The following is a 17102-nucleotide window of genomic DNA, read 5'->3' as shown; positions in this document are numbered from 1 at the left end:
GAGTGGTATCAGTAAAAATTCCACTCAGTCAAGTCGTGGGAGGTTTGGACAAGTATTTGGAGGGTGGTGCAGGACAGGTCCCCCTCCCCTAGGGCAGAGGGAAAAACAATCTGCCTTGAATATTATATCCTAGGTTGCTAGCCAACATCCTTTACAGACAAAGGCCAGTTCAGCCATAAATGAAAAAACTTACGGAGCGCATCTTGGTTTCATTCAAAATGAAGTTACTCCCACAGGAGGAGTGTATTGTCATAAAAAGTAAGATTATTCCCGGGGCGCCTGGGTGGCTCAGTCAGTTGAGCGTCCGACTTCAGCTCAGGTCATGATCTCGCGGTCCGTGAGTTCGAGCCCCGCGTCGGGCTCTGGGCTGATGGCTCAGAGCCTGGAGCCTGCTTCCGATTCTGTGTCTCCCTCTCTCTCTGCCCCTCCCCCGTTCATGCTCTGTCTCTCTCTGTCTCGAAAATAAATAAACTTTTAAAAAAAAAAAAGTAAGATTATTCCCTTTACTAAAATGACAATGAGGAAAGTGACACTGGTTTCCAGTGCAAAAAAACAAAAACAAAAACAAAAACAAAACAAAACAAAACAAAAACATTACTATTGGGTGATATTTCAGAACTGTGAAAGCTGCTTTCGATCTTTTGTCCTAAAATTGGAAGGTTAGCAGGCTTCACTGTGCCTATGAACCAGGGGCTACTCCCCAGTGCCCCAGTGGAGAGGGGTGTCTCTCTTTGAAGCAAACATGAATACTACTGCTCATATGCGATGAACAGTATGTTAGAAGAGAGGTCAGGAGACCTGAGTTCTTTGTTCACTTCTACACACCATGTAGCGTGGGCAGGACACATGACCTCTCTGGACGTCAGTTTCCTTGTCCACAAAAAGGGAATAGTTTGGTTGCACACTGGAATTAGCAGCCTAAGATATAATACTCTAAAATCTTGATGCTCAGGCTGCACCTCAGGCCAATTACATCAGAATCTTTATGGGTAGAACACAGTCCTCAGGATTTTTTTTTTTTAACTTGCAATACTTTCCAATACAAAGCCATGGTTGAGAACCACTGAAATGGAGGAATGAAGCACAGAAGAAATTTTTTAAATTTCCATCCAGCTGTAAAAGTTGTGTAACTTAGCTATTTTATCAGCACGCTGGAAGAAAGCAGTCTTCTTTTCTTTTCTTTTTTTTTTTTAAGACTTTATTTTTAAGTAATCTCTACACCCAATGTGGGACTCGAACTCACAACCCCAAGATCAAGGGTCGCACGCACCACTGCCAGGCACCCTGGCAGCCTTCGTTTCATGCCTAGTGCAACCACGGTTCTTGGTCCCAAGAAGCGTCGGTAATGTGTAGCAGCTGCAAAGCATTGGAGGCTGGATAAACTGACCAGCGTGTTTGCTCCTTGCCCATCTGCCAGTCCTCACAAGCTGGGAATGTCTCCCTCTCATCATTTCCCTAAGGAACAGACTTAAGTATGCCCTAACAAAAGATGAAATCAAGAAGATCTGCACGCAGCAGTTCATTAAGATGCATGGCAAGGTCCAAACTGATATCACCTACCTTACTGGTTTATGGATGTCATCAAGACTGACAAGACTGTAGAGAATTTCCGTCTAATCTTTGACACCAAGAGTGGCCAAGTACAAGTTGCGCAAAGTGAGAAAGATCGTTGTGGGAACAAAAGGAATCCCTCAACTGGTGACCCATGATTCTCACCCCGTCCGCTACCCTGATTCCCTCAACAAGGTGAACAACACCATTCAGAATGATGAGGAGACTGGCAAGATGACCAACTTCATCAAGTCTGACACTGGTAACCCGTGTGTGGCGACTGGAGGTGCTAACCTGGGAAGAACTGGTGTGATCACCACTAGAGACACCCTGCTTCTTTTGATGTGGTTCATGGGAAAGATGCCAGTGGCAATAGCTTCGCCATCCAACTCCCCAACGCTCTTGTTATTGGCAAAGGCAACAAAAGGCCGAGGATTTCTCTTCCCCAAGAAAAAGCTATCCACTTCACCATTGCTGAAGTGAGAGACAAGAGACTGGTGGCCAAACACAGCAGTGGGTGAAATGATTTCTAGGTGACTTGAATAGAAGAGTCTTGGCATATAATGAAAGATAATATAGCATAAATAAATATTGTATAATCTGATACCCCAAAATGTTATCCTTCCATTAATAAATATTTATCACATGCTATGTTCCAGGCATTCTGCTTGACATACAGGTACCAAGAGAAGTTCAGCATTCTAGATATTAGGGGAGGGGGGAGGTGCATATGGGCATGGAGAGAGATCTAAAAGAAATACAGATTGTATTCAGTCTCAATTCAAGTGAAGAAATAGACCAATCAATTCTCCTTGGAGGAGGGGAAAGGGATTCAAGGAAAAAATACCTTGAGTCAAGTCTTTAAGAATGATTTGGCACTTAACAAAGGTAAGGTTCAGGTAGTGGAGGGTAAAGGAAGAACATCTTCAGTTGTCCAGCACCCCGTTGTCTAACATCTGCACCTAAAGCTATTGGTGCAATTAAGGGGAAACCTCTGTTTTGGGTTAATTCTGTGATATCAATGACTCTAAAAGGGCTTGACTTATGAAGAAAAGAATGGCTCAAAGGCAGTCTGATCATGAAACTAATAATAACAGCTACCATTTATGAAATGCTACGATGGGCCAGCATGGGCTAAACACACAATATTCATGAGTTCAGTGACTTCCGATCACACAAGCAAGCCGCCTGGAAATATAAAGAACCATAATGTGGGGAGGTCATTTGGATTTGTTCTGTGTGGTCCTGGTTAGAACTAGAATCAATGGGTGAAAGCCTTAGAAAGACAGATTTCAATTCAACCAAGGGAATAGCTGCCAAAAAAGCCTACATTAGGATAGGCTGAATGACCTCTGGGCAAAGTAAGTTTTCTCCTTTCTTTTTTCTTAAGTTTGTTTATTTATTTTGATAGAGAGAGAGAGAGAGAGAGAGAGAGAGAGAGAGAGCATGTGTGTGAGTGGAGGAGGGGCAGGGAGAAAGGGAGAGAGAGAATCCCAAGCAGGCTCCATGCTCAGTGCCCAGCCTGATGTGGGGCTCGATCCCATGACTGTGAGATCCTTAACTGAGCCAAAAATCTATTCACCTCTTTCATTACCCCAACAGTAATAGGATTACCTGTTGTTATCCTAATCATCATATTCCCAAGCATTCTATTTCCCTCACCTAACCGACTAGTCAATAACCACCTGATCTCATTACAATGACTAGTTCAACCAACATCAAAACAAATACTAGCTATTCACAATCACAAAGGACAAACCTGAGCCCGAATACTAACATCTCTAATCCTATTCACGGGCTCAACAAACCTACTAGACCTACTGCCACACTCATTCACACCAACCACGCAGCTATCAATGAATCTGAGAATGGCCATTCCCCTGTGAGAAGGGACTGTAGTCACCAGATTCCGACGCAAGACAAAAGCATTCCTACCCCAGGAAACCCCTCTTCCTGTAATTCCTATACTTGTAATTATTGAGACTATCAGCCTCTTTAGCCAACTAACAGCCCTAGTCGTGGGACTCACAGCTAATATTACTGCTAGTCACCTGCTAATCCACTTAATTGGAGGGGCCACTCTAGCTCTAATAAGCATCGGCACCACTGTTGCTCTCATTAGTTTCATCGTCCTCGTCTTACTAACAATCCTTGAATTTGCTAATTCCAGCCCTAATTCAAGCCTACGTCCTCACCCTGTTAGTAAGTCTATACCTACATGACCACACCTAATGACCCACCAAACCCATGCATATCACATAGTTAACCCAAGCCCATGACCACTCACGGGACCCCCCTCAGCCCTTCTAATGACTTCAGGATTGGCAATATGATTCCACTTCAACTCAACATCACTATTAACTCTAGAATTAACAAATCAATCTACTAACCATATTATCAATGGTGACGAGATATCATCCATCATTGGTGCCCCAAGTTTTCTGCTTTTTAAGTTCAACACTTTCCTTTGTTAATAGACAGTTTTTGCCGTAAACTGCTTAGAGACTAAGAGCAAGGAGCCGGAGTGCCTGGGAGGCTCAGTCAGTTAAGCATCCAACTCTTGATTTGGGCTCAGGTCCTGATCCCACGGTTTGTGAGATCGAGCCCCGCAACCGGCTCTGCACTGACAGCATGGAGCCTGCTTGGGATTCTCTCTCTCCCTCTCTCTGCTCCTCACCCATGTGCATGCACTCTCATGTGCTTGCTCTCTCTCAAAACAAAACAAAACAAAAAAAAAACATTAAAAAAAAAAGAGCAAGGAGCAAAGGCAGAATTTAAAGATTCTTTAAGAGTTTGTTTTTCCTCACACCCACAGATATACCTCTATTTCTTACAAGACCAGCAAGCAAAAAAGATAATAGGAAGAGAGAGGCTCTTGACCCATAGGTAAAATGCAAGCTTAAGCAGCTGAGTGCATTGAGTCCAGTTAGGATATGCACAAGTAAGTACAGTGTTCCTCACAAAACTCCATAAGTGGTACTCAAAGCTTCTGCGGTGGGGTATGGCTAACTCAAGGCTTATAGTCCCCTCTTCTGGCGTAGAGCTAGACTTGTGCCCAGACTGCCAGTTCCAGCTGGCAGTCCCTCGTCTGGTTGGGTTCTTGTCCCTTGCCATCCATCTATGGAGTCTAACCTACCCATTTGCTTCTTATTCTGAGCCCCTTGCTTTGACAGATGGTTTTATCTTCAAATTACAAATAATTTTCTCTCTGGGTACTAGTTCAGTCCCTAACTTATGTTTAACATTTTAGGTAATAGCCTGCCGTTCATCATCTTAAGCAATTTACAGATTTAAATTTACGCCGCATGTGTGTGTATGTGTATATAAATACATATGTGTTCTAATACAAATAACTTCCTGCTTCATTATTTCTACACACAGCATCCTGAACCGCAAGAGAGGGAAGAGGAAGCCTCCAGTCAGCTAAATGTTCCCCACACTCCTATCACCATTACAACATACTTGAAGAACTCTAGATGCTACAACTTGTGGAAATGTTGAAGAAGGGCTTTCGAGTGTCAGTTAGGTAGTTGAATTAGATCACCTGGAATTGTTCTCCCAAGTCTAAAAATCTGTGACTCTCTGATAATCACCTTGAGTCGAACTCAGCCTTGGATTGGGACTATTTCCCATATATTTTAATCACAAATTATAAATCGTCATGGTTGGCTTACAGTCACCAGGAGGAAACAGAAGGATCAAGACACAAATGAAGTCACTGAATGACTGGTTGAAGCCAAGTTTACAAAAAATGAGTAAGACACGATTCTATGCTCAGAAAGTCCATAGTCTGGTAGGGGAAACTGAGCCATTCTAGATTATATCAGAACAATATGACAAAGTGATTTTAAAAAGATGTGTACAAGGGACCACATGGGACCACAGAGGAGGGGCACCCAGCCTATCTGGATAGGATGTAGAATTTGGAAATCACTGGGAGGAAGGGATGACTCCAATGGATCTTAAAATAAAAGTAGGACCTATACTGACATATGAAGGGAGATACCAGAATTCTGGTGTAGTGCTATATATGAAGGAAGAAATTCTACTTCAGGACAGAGATAGCAGGCTGGCATGGGCGAGAGATGGGGCTGAAGAAGTAACCAGGGGCAAGATCACAAAAGGCTTAAATGACTCATTAGGGCATCAGGGCGTTACCTTGCTCAGAAGGAGCCATTTTTTGGTCTTAACCAAAATGACATGGTCAGATGTGCCTGTAAGATAAATCTGTCACGGCCTTGTAGAAAACTGATTTGGGGAGACAAGACAGGAGGCAGAGAGTAGTTAGGAGACTGTTGTAGTAATCCAGAGAGCAGATGATAAGTGCTTGAACCCGGGTGTTAGTAGTTAGGGGAAGAAATCAAGTTGAGAAATATTACATGGTGAAACTGGGGGGCTCACCAGATGACTGGGCATGGGGGGTATCAAATGGGGTGGATGAGGCACAACTCGCAGGTCTCTACCTCTGAATGTCACTTTCCCAGTAAGGCCTTTCCTAGCCACCCTATTAAAACTACATTATCCTTACCAACATTCTCTATCCACCTTCCCTGCTACATCTTTCTCTGTATCTCTCACACCATATTATATAATTCCATTACCATCTGTCTCCCCCCACTAGAAAATATGAGGTTCTTTGGGGCAGACATTATGTCTCATCTGTTTACTGCTGCATCACAAATACCTTGAGCAGTCTGTGGAACCTACCATGTGCTGAAATAGTATCTGCTGAATGAATGAATGAATGAATGAACGAACTCATGCATGATGGTGGTGCTGAGGAACTGAGAAAAGGAATGTAGGAAGAGGAACAGATCTAGAAAAAAGATATTAAGTTCCGTCTGGGAATTTCTGGACCACTCCAGGGAAGCCTCTGTGGGATAAATAAATGCACGGTCTCAGAATGTTAGATCTCTTCTTAAGGGCTAGGATCTACAAATCCTACTCAAGCTCTTAACAGTTACTTTCAATGTAGCATACCTGAATGGGATGTCTTTATCAGGAAATATAATTAATAATAGATGATAAATGACTAAAGAAATGTATAACCTTAATGTAAATTTTTTAGAATTCTAGTTGAGATTAAGCTACCTTACAAAAAGATTTCACATTTCTACAATGGACTTAAAATCAACCTTTTGGCCTTTTAATAGGCCAACTACCCTTCTGGCATTTAAATCCCATCTTCTAGGAGATAAGCTGACCTGGCGTGTTTCTTGTATTTTAAACAGAGATATAAAGAGCAGCTCATTAAAACCACACCCCAAATTAAAGTCAGGCTGCATTAATGCCAAATTACCTTAAATATAGCATGTTTTAGTGTTAATGTTCTACATCTTTTTTATGTATTATATGTGAATTTTTGTGGAGGGCCACAAGATGCATATTGCAGCGTCAGGAACATTGCTTCCCTAAACCAAGAGTAAGGCCACAGGAGAATCAAAACTCAGATGGGTGGGGACAAAAACCAGAAATGACTCTGGAAAATACTTAGGGAAATAACGAACCCAGAGCTTAAAGCAAAGCATAAACCAGAGCCTTCTAATTCTGAGATGATCGTGGGGAACATCTGTTCACCAGTTCAATGCACTGTCATTTACATGAGGGAGTACATTTCATGGACAAAGCATTAAGATCACTGAAGGATGACACATTTTGTTTGCAGCAATGTGTGACTTCACAGCCTCTCCAGCCAGCACTCAGTTACGTCCAACATGACTAACTGGCCCTGTGAGCCCCTCCCATTATGTCAATTCTTGCTCTCGAAAGCCCGTGTGTGGCGAAGAAAACTAAGCTGCTCTGGATAGCCCATGTTGTGAGTCCAGAACCATAGAGCAAGTGGAAGATTCTCCTCGGAGATATTTAATGCTGAGGGGCCACAGAATCTAAAAGCATGAAACTAATAGTCTAATGACTTGGAGCTTTTATGGTTATTTCAATCATCATTTAAAAGAGATAGAGCTACAGAGAACTTTCCTAAACACCTTGACTAATAAACTGTCAGTGTTTAAACAACAATTACATTATGAAATGGAAATTAGCTGTTATGATCAAGCCATATGGCTAATATAATTGATTGGTTCATATTTTTAAGAAGATGGAAAGCACAACTCAAAGAATAACTGAATAGATTTTACAAAATTAACTGCAGGTGATAAGTTCTATTTTGTCGGACAGGTTGGGGTTTTTATGTGAAGAACAGAGAGAGAAAAAAGGAAACTATGAATTAAAATCCAACAATTTAAGTTAAAAACTCCTTACACAAATGGAAAATGAAATGGCTATTTGCACCTATGGATGCAAAATAGACATACACCTATATGGGGCAAAGAGGCTTTAAAATGAGAAGCTATACAGATACTTCCATAGCTGATAGCAGGAGGGAAAAAAAATGGTTCTGGGTTCCCTCCCTATTTTAAAAGTACACTTCAGCATATTTGCAATAACTCTGTGCAATTTTATCATGCTTTGACCATGTTTGGCCAGCCCTCATCTACTATATGACAATTTCCTGCATTGATACTTGAAAAACTGAGATGTATCTATAAGAAAGTATCTCTGGGCCTGATGGAGATAGGTCTTGGGTTTTTGAGTGGAAAATGGGGCATAGTTGTCCCTTCTCATAACTGAGTGTCCTAAACCCCCTCCCTGAAGCTCATGTTCGGCTGCATGTCTGGATTGAACCTTTTCTTCGTGAATGAAAATAAGCACTAATCATTCTGCACTGGAAATATCTGTCCTTTTGGGTTTCTCTTCTTTGCTTAAGTTTTGTTTGGGGATTATTGTTGATGTTATCACTTTTGTATTGTATTTTTGTATTTTGTATTTTTATTATTGTTCTCTCTAGCCTCCTGGGTTACCAGTGCAAAGCGCTTCAACATGTATTTTATTTTTTTAACTTTCACAAAGACCCTTTAAAGAGGCATTACCATCATCCCCATTTTACAGATGAGGAAATTAAGAACCAGAGAGGTTAATGGGTTCGCTCTTATATGCTAACACTTTTTGTATTTATTTTGAGACAGAGAGAGAGAACATGTGCACACTTGGGGAAGGAGCAGAGAGAGATGGAGAGAGAGAATCCCAAGCAGGCTCCACATTGTCAGCACAGAGCCCAGATGTAGGGTTCAATTTCATGAACCATGAGATTATGACCTGAGTCGAAATCAAGAGTTGGACTTCTAACCGACTGAGCCAACTAGGCACCCTTTGGATTTGCCCTTATTGACTGGTAGAGACCAGATCACTTTTTTAAAAATTCTTTCTAATGTTTATTTATATTTGAGAGAGAGAGTGCACGTGCCCAAGTCGGGGAGGGGCAAAGAGAGAGGGAGAAACAGAATCCGAAGCAGGCTCCAGGCTCTGAGCTTTCAGCACAGCCCGATGCACGGCTCGAACTCATGAGCTGTGATCATGTCCTGAGCCAAAGTCAGATGCTTAACCAACTGAGCCACTCAGGTACCCCAAGAAGACAGATCATTTCTAAGCCTGCATTATTTCCACTGGGTCATATGCAAAAAGAAATTTGTTCCTTGCTTTTTCTTTGCCCTTTGAAATGGGTTTCTGGAAGGTGGGAGTAGCTAATGTTGCCTTAATGTTACCTTAATGAAGGAAAGAAAGAAAATGAATGGAAGGAAGGAAGATAGAGAAAGAAAGAATGAACAAAGAGGTTTCATAGCAAACCTTGGAGCAGAAAAGCATAACCTTGGATTATGGAAGTGAAAAGAAATTTTTCCCAAATCGTTTCAGTCAAAGGCTGCCTAGCATTTTTTAAGCTCCTTCACCTACCTTTGACCACTCACTCCTCTGCAGTGCTTTATTCTGCAGATCTTGATCAACTGGGTCTCATCCCACCTGTGCGTTAGTGTAGGAGAGAGAGGATCTTGGGTTCCCCCTGACGTGTGCATAAAGGGAAATGACATATATGGAGTGCCTCCTATAAGGCACACTGCTTTCTGTGTGACACGAAATAACTCATGAAATCCTTATGACCCTTCTTTGAAGTACGACTATTATTCATCCCCATCATACTGAGGAGGACACTGAGAAAGGTTAAGTAATTTGCCAAGCAAGTAAATGGTGCAGGTGGAAGTGGGAGCTCAGACTTGGCCAAGGGGCCCTTGGGGGCCAATCTCAGGCGCATGCCGTTTCACCAGAGCCCTCCTTAGTGATGGCCTGGAGGCGGTACAAGGACCTCAACTCAGCTACTAATTAATGGTGGGGCAGAGAAGTCTGAGACAGGAAGACAGAGGGCGTGAGCCCGGGGACGGGCTCTTTTGCAGGTACTTGAGCTGCCATACTCCAAATCTTCCTTTACTGATGAACTTTAGAGAAGCAGCGAGACAGGAAACCCGGCGTCGCCAGAGTGCCGATTTCTGCTGACCGTTTGCCACGCAGTTCGGGACGCGTGCGAGTGCACCCGCCCACCCGCAAACAACTGAGGTCCTTGGGGCTGTGTGAAGTTCAGGCACGCTAAGAAGAACCTTGTCCCCCGCCCCCCCCCCCCCAAACACCGGTGTCACGTTATAGAAAAGCCCCTCCAGAGTGCCGGCCCTTTGAAAGGGTGAAACCCATTCTCCTCAAAGCAACATCTGGAGAGCTAACACTTTTCAGGAAATCTCCAGGTGCTTCCGGGCATTCCGGGGAAGCTTAGAAGAGCCACCCGTCCCTGTCCTCGGATACCAGGCCTGCAGGTCAGAAGGCTGGCGCGTCCACCGCTGGAAAAACGTTCCGGGCGCTGCCCACCCAGCTCGCCGCGGGGCCCTCCCTGCCCCAGGGCTCATTTTCCAGCCATCCCCGGGCGGTCGCCGAGACCCAGACCGAGTCCCCTCTCGCTGCGTCGGGCCAATCCCGGGCTTCTCCGATCCTAGTTGCGCAGCCGACTGCATCTGGCGGCTTGGAACAGCGCAGAAGCTGTGGGTCCTGGGCCGCTCGCAACAAGCCCTCGGCTTCCTCTGCGCACGCGGCTGCGGTCCCACCTTGACATCCCCTGGTGTGTGAGATTGGAGAGCGTCTATGACCTTCTTTAGCCTCTGAGGCGGCCGTGGGAGTAGGAATGCCCATCGGGTCCAAAACCAACGTTTATTTTCCTTTCCTTTCTCTTAAAAAAAAAAAAAAAAAAATCCGGCCCTACAAGGTCACTAACGCTCAGAGACAGAGTTGTGTGAGAGACGGGAAGCGGTCGTTGATTTTCACCGGTGCCGTGAGTCTGGAAGCCGGTATAAACCAGGAGGCGTGGCCCTGCTCCACATCAGGGGTACTAGGATCCCGCCCGCGGTCCCGTCCGCCTTCTGGCCCTGCGAGGCCGCAGCGGGTCAGGATCCGCTGGCCTGGGGAGAGTCGAGGCACCCGAGCGGCACTCTGCCAGTTCCAGGCTCTCAAACCTGCTGCAATGCGAGCTCCCCGCGGGCCGGACCCGCGAGCACCAGTTGGCGAATGCAGGACTCTCAGCGGGGCAGCTCGCTACTTCTGGGGCCAAGTCCCTGAGCATCTGGACTTCCGCCCTTTCCCCACTAGGTAGCCATCCCTGTTCTCTAGCCCCACAAACCGCGCGGGGAGCTACGCGCTGGAGAGAGCTCAGGCGTGCGCAGCAACGAGGGCAGAGGGCAGAAATGGGGCGAGTCACCCGCCAAAGAGGCGGGCCGGGACTCCGGAACCACAAGTGAGGTCTGCCACTTTTCCGTGTTCACAGTGTCAAAGTTTCCGATGCACACGACTTCTCTGGGTTCAGTCTCCAATGACGTACTAAGAAGACACTTGCAGGCAGGACTTGGGTTAGGCCAAGCGGGAGCATGTCTGATTGCAGGCTTTCAAGAGTCTCATAAGGAAGGCAGATATAGAGGTCCGTTTCCCACGCGGAGAAACTAAGATTTCAACAGAAGATTCCAGAAGCTTAAGCCTGCGCTTAACTGGCACAGCCAGTGGCCTCAGTTCTCTGGGTCAGCCGTTCTCCCTCACCTGAAACCCAACGTCCCAACAGTTCCTAAGGATTGCTCGCGTTGGGCGTCCCCACGTGCAGGAGGTCAGGGTCCGCTTCTGTAGGTCTCCCAGGATGCTTTGGAGGCGGGGTGGAAAGCGCCGTTGCATCCTGGGCCCTCCCCGCACCCCCAGGCACCTGGGGCCACCGTGCTTTTAAGAACACTGTCACTCCACCTGACGGGAAGACCGCCCATCAAACCGTCAACACCAGGGCAGGCAGCCCAAAGGCCGGGTCGCCGGTGGAGATCCCACACCTGAGACCGGCCCTGTGCTCACCAGGCGCAGCCCTAGAACTGCCCATAAATTTCAAAAGCTGCCACGGAGGCTCCGACCGGAAACTGAGGTGCAGGGCCCACACCAGATCTCCCGCCTGGCCAGGGAAGACAGGAAAATTAACCACAATGACTGTTCTTTACTGAACGTTGACTAAGTGCCAAGCAAACTTGAAAGGGCTTTATTTTCTTAAGCAAGCTGCTCCACAATGCAAATGAAACAGGTTTCTATTATTATACCCATTTTACAGAACATCTGCATCTCTGAGATGCAGAGATCTGGTGATCATTTATTTACCTGAGCTCTAGCCAAAAAGTGTCTGACATCCCTCTGCTTTAATTTTAGAGGATGGAATGTGGCAAGTGTTGGTGAAGGAGGTAGAATGTGGCCTGCAGGGCTTCCTGATCCCTTGGTTCTCCCAGGTCACTCATCAACAAAATGCTGGGAGGATTTCCAGGGGCACTGCTGGGGGGAGGGGCAGGGCAAGGAGGAGGGGGCACTGGGCTGAGGACTTGGAACCTAGGGACAGATTTACCTCATCTGGATTCCAATCTTGGCTCTGGGTGGCTTAGCTGTGTAGCCTTGGGCAAGTTGCTTCACCACTCTCAGCTTCCGTTTTCTCAGCTATGAAATGGGAATAATGCAGAATGCAGGCAGGTTACTCCTTGCGAGGATTAAATGAAGTAAGAGACTTGCTTTTTTCCTCTTGTTTTCCCTTCGCTTTCCTCATGCCTAGCACGGGGCCAGGGATGTAGAGAATACTCAAGATAAGGTCTTTCCCTTCCTTTTTGCTTTTCTGGAAGCAAAGCAGCCTGCACCCGGTGCCTCCCACCCTGCCCTACCCACTACCTGACTCCACCCAGGCCTGGACCTACTGAGGCTCTGGGGCAGAGCATTTGGTGGACTGGCCTCGGCCTTGGGGGCTCCCGGGAGCAGTGGCAAGGGAGGGTGAGGGTGCCGGAGGAAGGGAGCCAAACGGGGTCTGCAGACTCACCGCTCCTTCCTATTAACTGGAACGACTAATAGAACTTTAAACTCTAGCGTGAGCTTTACACATACGAACTCAATCTTCCCCACATCCATTAGGGTAGGACTATCCCTAAGTTACAGATGAGGAACTTGAGGCCCAAAAAGGACCAGTAACTTGCCTGTGGTCAGACCACCAACTAATGACAGAGAAGGTATTCAAACCAGGAGGCTATACAGCCTCCCACCTTGGGGAAGTTGAGGCTGTGGGAGGGAAGAGGTTAGTTAGAACCTGAGTCTGCAAGATTTCCCACAGCACCCTTAGGTCTAGAGGCCTACAGATGACCAGGCCCTGTGCCCCTGCCCCTGCCTCCCCTCCACACCAACTAGTTCCCAGATCTGGAGCCCACTGCCTGACACCTTGACGTTGCAGCTCTGTCCTGTGTGTCCTCAGGCCTGGACCTACCTTGGGCCTTACTGGCCCTGAGTCTGATGCTGTCTCTGCCCAGCCTCCCGGCTGCTTCCATCATCAATCTGCCCCAGACGCTACTCTGTCACTGTTCTGGGGGCCTTTCTGGGTCCGGGTCCCTCAACTCTGCAGGCCTGGGGCTCTTTTCTCTGCTTGCAGATCTGGTCAAATTTTTCCCATTTTTCTCTCCTGTAGAGACCTGTGGGGCATAGGGGCCTGTGCAGTTTCTGATCCATTCCTTTTGCATTGGGTAGGAGTGCTTCCCCAGCTGGGGACTGCACCTAACCAGTCACTGCCTCTGGGGAGGCCCTCCATCCTTCGCCTCCCGACTAACTACTAACGGTGGCAGTTAGGGCAGGCGTTTCCTGACCCCTGCTTTCCTCCCCCAGGAATTGAATCTCTATGGCCTTGCTGGCCGGCATCTCGGATCGCCCTCCCATCAGCAGCCCTGGGCATCTTCTCCGTTCCCCCCATGTATCCATTCGTTCAATCAACATTTCTTGAGCCTCTATTCTGTGCATGGTTCTAGAGATCCTGAACAAAATCCTAGTGCTTGCCCTCCATCGAAGTTGAGGCCAATTCTTGGAAAAAACGGGAGTCCCTGAGGGGGAAGGGGAAGAAATCAAGGAAGTTTGCCAAGGGAGTTGGGGGACCCGAGAAGCTGATGGAGTGTCCCCAAAAGGCCCCCCTGGACCTCACGTGACCTCTCTCGGGACAGGCTGGGGGTCAGAGAGGCGGCGCGCGGGGCTGGGAGCCCGGCTGAGCCCTTTGCTGACCTAGCACACGCCCCTAGGAGCCTCCTGCAGTTCAGCCAGCAGGGCTGTCCGCGACACACTCAGAGGTGGCCTGGCCGGGACCTGGACAGACATTGCCCTCCCCTCGCCACTCCTGGGCCCGCGCGTCTGAGTGGTGGTAATCCACGTCCGCAAAGCGCCCGCCCCCGCCCCCGGGTGACCCGGCCCGTCCGCGGGGCTGAGAGGCCTAGGAGGAATGCCTGGGGTGTGAGGGAGGGAGGGTCATGCAGGCGAAGGGCGAGCACTAACTCGCTGGCGAGACTGCAGGCTTTACGCTCCCCTCCCCCACCCCCACCCCCCGCCTCGTTCCGTTCTCCTGGCTGCTTTGCCTCGGCGGAACCGGCTCGGAAACCGCCGGCATCACGCGTCCCCCAGGTTCTGCCAGCGGCGGCGAACACCGCCTGGCTCCTCCTGCAGCGGCCCCGACCCCCGCGGAGGGAGGGCGGGGAGCAGCGGGGTCCGCGGGGCGTCCCCCTGCGGCGGCTTTGGAGCCTCGCGCCCCTGCCGAGCGCAGACGCGACCCGTCTGCCCCCCGCGCCCAGCTCCACTCGCGCGGCCTTCTGGCCTCACAGAAACACCGGCCACCCTCCCGTGCCCTTGCGCTGGTCTTCCGCACGGAGCACGGAATGGAGGGAGCACAGTCTGGGTGAACACCTCCCGGCTGCCGAGTCGCCGGGCTGCGCGCCCGGCCAGGGCTGAACTTGAGAAATCAGAACCCCTTCAGGGATTCGAAGCTGCGATCCCGGCAGCCCTTCAAGAAGCTGGCCCGCCCAAAGGAGGGATGGACCTGCCCGGGAGAGACCCCCAAGATGGGGTCGTGAGTGGGGAGGGAGAGGCCACCCCATCCCACACCGCCTCTGCAGCCCCCGGCTGCCTTCACCCAAGCCGCAACCTTCTGACTGTTCTAGAGGGCCAGGACCCTTCCTGTTTGGTCAGCACAAATGTAGGTCCCCCCAGGGGTGCACCCCATTCGGAGGGCAGCTCCCCAGCCTGGAGCTGCCCCTGTCTCCGTTTGAGGCCCAGCCTCCTAGGACAGCTTAGCCGAGAGGCTGAGATCACGAAACCAGAATCTGGGACGCGCGGGACTGAACCACAGAGCCAGTTTACCCTCAGTAAAATGGAGGTGATAGTAGAAACCATATCGTACAGGTGTGGAGAGATTTAAATGAGTTAATACACAAAAGTGCTTTTGACAGTATCTGGAAAATGGAAGCACTTATATGTTAATTGCCCAAGATACAAAAAAAGGGGGGAGGGGATCGGGACAATGGAATGTAACGAGGTCCCAGTGGAACCCCCACTTTAATCTTCCTGTCTCCCCACAAAGCCTTCCGTCCTGGGGCTTTGATCTTGTCTGAGAGAACTTGAGTCAGGCGTGGCGATCGGGGTCGGCAAACCAGCACTGCTTATGCAGGGAGAAGGGAAGGAGATTGAGACTTAGAATATGAGGCCTAACCTTGCCCTCCCGAAGTTTCCACTCCAGGGTGGAACTTGGGCTAGCCTCGCACCAACACCCCCAAAAAAGCTGCCAAACAGTTTCGGCATGGGGATCCAAACAGCGCAGTCACCAGCTTCCTTGACTCAGCTCTCCCCAAAGGGCTCATTAAATCCCCTTGCCTGCAGCCCCCACCTCAGGAATAAGTCAAGTCGTTTTCTGGTGCGCCTTGGAGGAACCAAGGGGTCTCCAGAGGCTTCCAGATTTACCTATCCGGCCCCGCCCAGAGTCTCTCGGAGGGTGAACGCTGGGCCACGCAGGGGCACGATGTTCCCCTGGTGGTCAGAGCCAGCGTCCAAGGCTGGCTTTGAGGCGATGATTCATTACCGGCCGGGAAAGCCGAAACCTCAGGGCTGGCGTCTCGGGCTGACGGGCCACTCTCCCCAGACGCTGGGCCGGCAGGCGATTCCTAGCAACTTTATCCAAAGAGATGGGTCCGTGTTTATCAACCCGCGCGCCCCGCCGCCCCCTTCTTTGGTAAACACTCTTTAAACAAACAGCCCATCCACTCTGTTATTGCCAAAGCTGCTCAGAGCTTTAATAAAAGCCCGGGGAAGATCAGAACCCGCGTCCAAGGCTGCTGCTTAATCCAATGAAGGCAATTTCCGAGGATAATTGCGAACATGTTTTAATGCATATGCATGAAAAAGGATTTTTTTCCGAGAGACCGACTTTACATGCTTATGTAATTGATTGAGGCGCTGACCCGCTATTCAAAATGTTATTTGAGAACCATCAGAATGCGTAAACTTGCAAATTGCCCAGCTTGTATCTGAATTAATACCTCATTCATCATCATTATGGGTTGATAAGTTAATTTAACCATTTCATTCTGCCTTAATGAGCTATAGTTAAATTAATGCCACATAATATATGAAAGTAACATTTAAATAGAAGCACTGGGCTGAGACAAGCCGAGGCTGCTGCTATTTGGGCTGAAATAAGGTGACATAAATCTTTTCTTCATTACAGGACCCAGTCTGCTCTACCAGCAGTTATGAAGTATTTATTCATTCACTTTCTTTTGCGAAGTTGCTTTGCCAAATAGCATAGGTAAATTATGTGAGCTTGTAAATAATGCCTGAGGATGTATTTATTAAAATAAGATTGGGATGGGGGTGGGGGAATCTATAAAAAGGCATTTTCACAGCAAGCTTACCCAATGCCCTAGGAAAGCCAGGGCCCCCGACTGCCAGCTTTCCTCAACTTGGCCCAGAGTGCCGGTGAGGCTCTGGAGGACACAAATTTCACTCCCAAGAGTCTGCTCTGGGTTCAAACCTCAGAAAGACCAGTGTGCCCCTTTTCCCACTTGCAAACTGGATTACTCCCTCTTCCCCTTCCTTCCCTGGGTCTCCTCCCATCTCACTGGCACACCCTGATCCCGGTTCTCCAAAGACAGGGATTGATGAGCTGGCTGGGGACTCTTTGCAAATCAGTGTAAAGGAGGCTTGAAGGCAGGAGGCCCTCCTCACCCCAGGAATGGTTCAGAAAGCTCCCAGGAGGAGCTTTGGGGCCCAGACCCAGAGGGACACTGAGAAAAGATAAGGGACCAGATCAAATGATCACCAAAGAGAGG

The 17102-nt window shown here is 48.4% G+C and overlaps 1 pseudogene; it reads left to right on the top strand.

Moving 5' to 3' along the window:
* The first annotated feature begins 765 nt into the window (after positions 1-765).
* LOC132671015 (small ribosomal subunit protein eS4-like) lies at positions 766-2072 on the top strand (annotated as a pseudogene).
* Positions 2073-17102: the final 15030 nt, after the last annotated feature.

This window comes from Panthera onca, chromosome C1 (assembly GCF_046562875.1).
Source record: "Panthera onca isolate mPanOnc1 chromosome C1, mPanOnc1 haplotype 2, whole genome shotgun sequence".
Lineage (NCBI taxonomy): Eukaryota > Metazoa > Chordata > Mammalia > Carnivora > Felidae > Panthera > Panthera onca.
The sequence above is the reverse complement of the archived record's forward strand: the minus strand, read 5'-3'. Positions and strand labels throughout refer to the sequence as shown.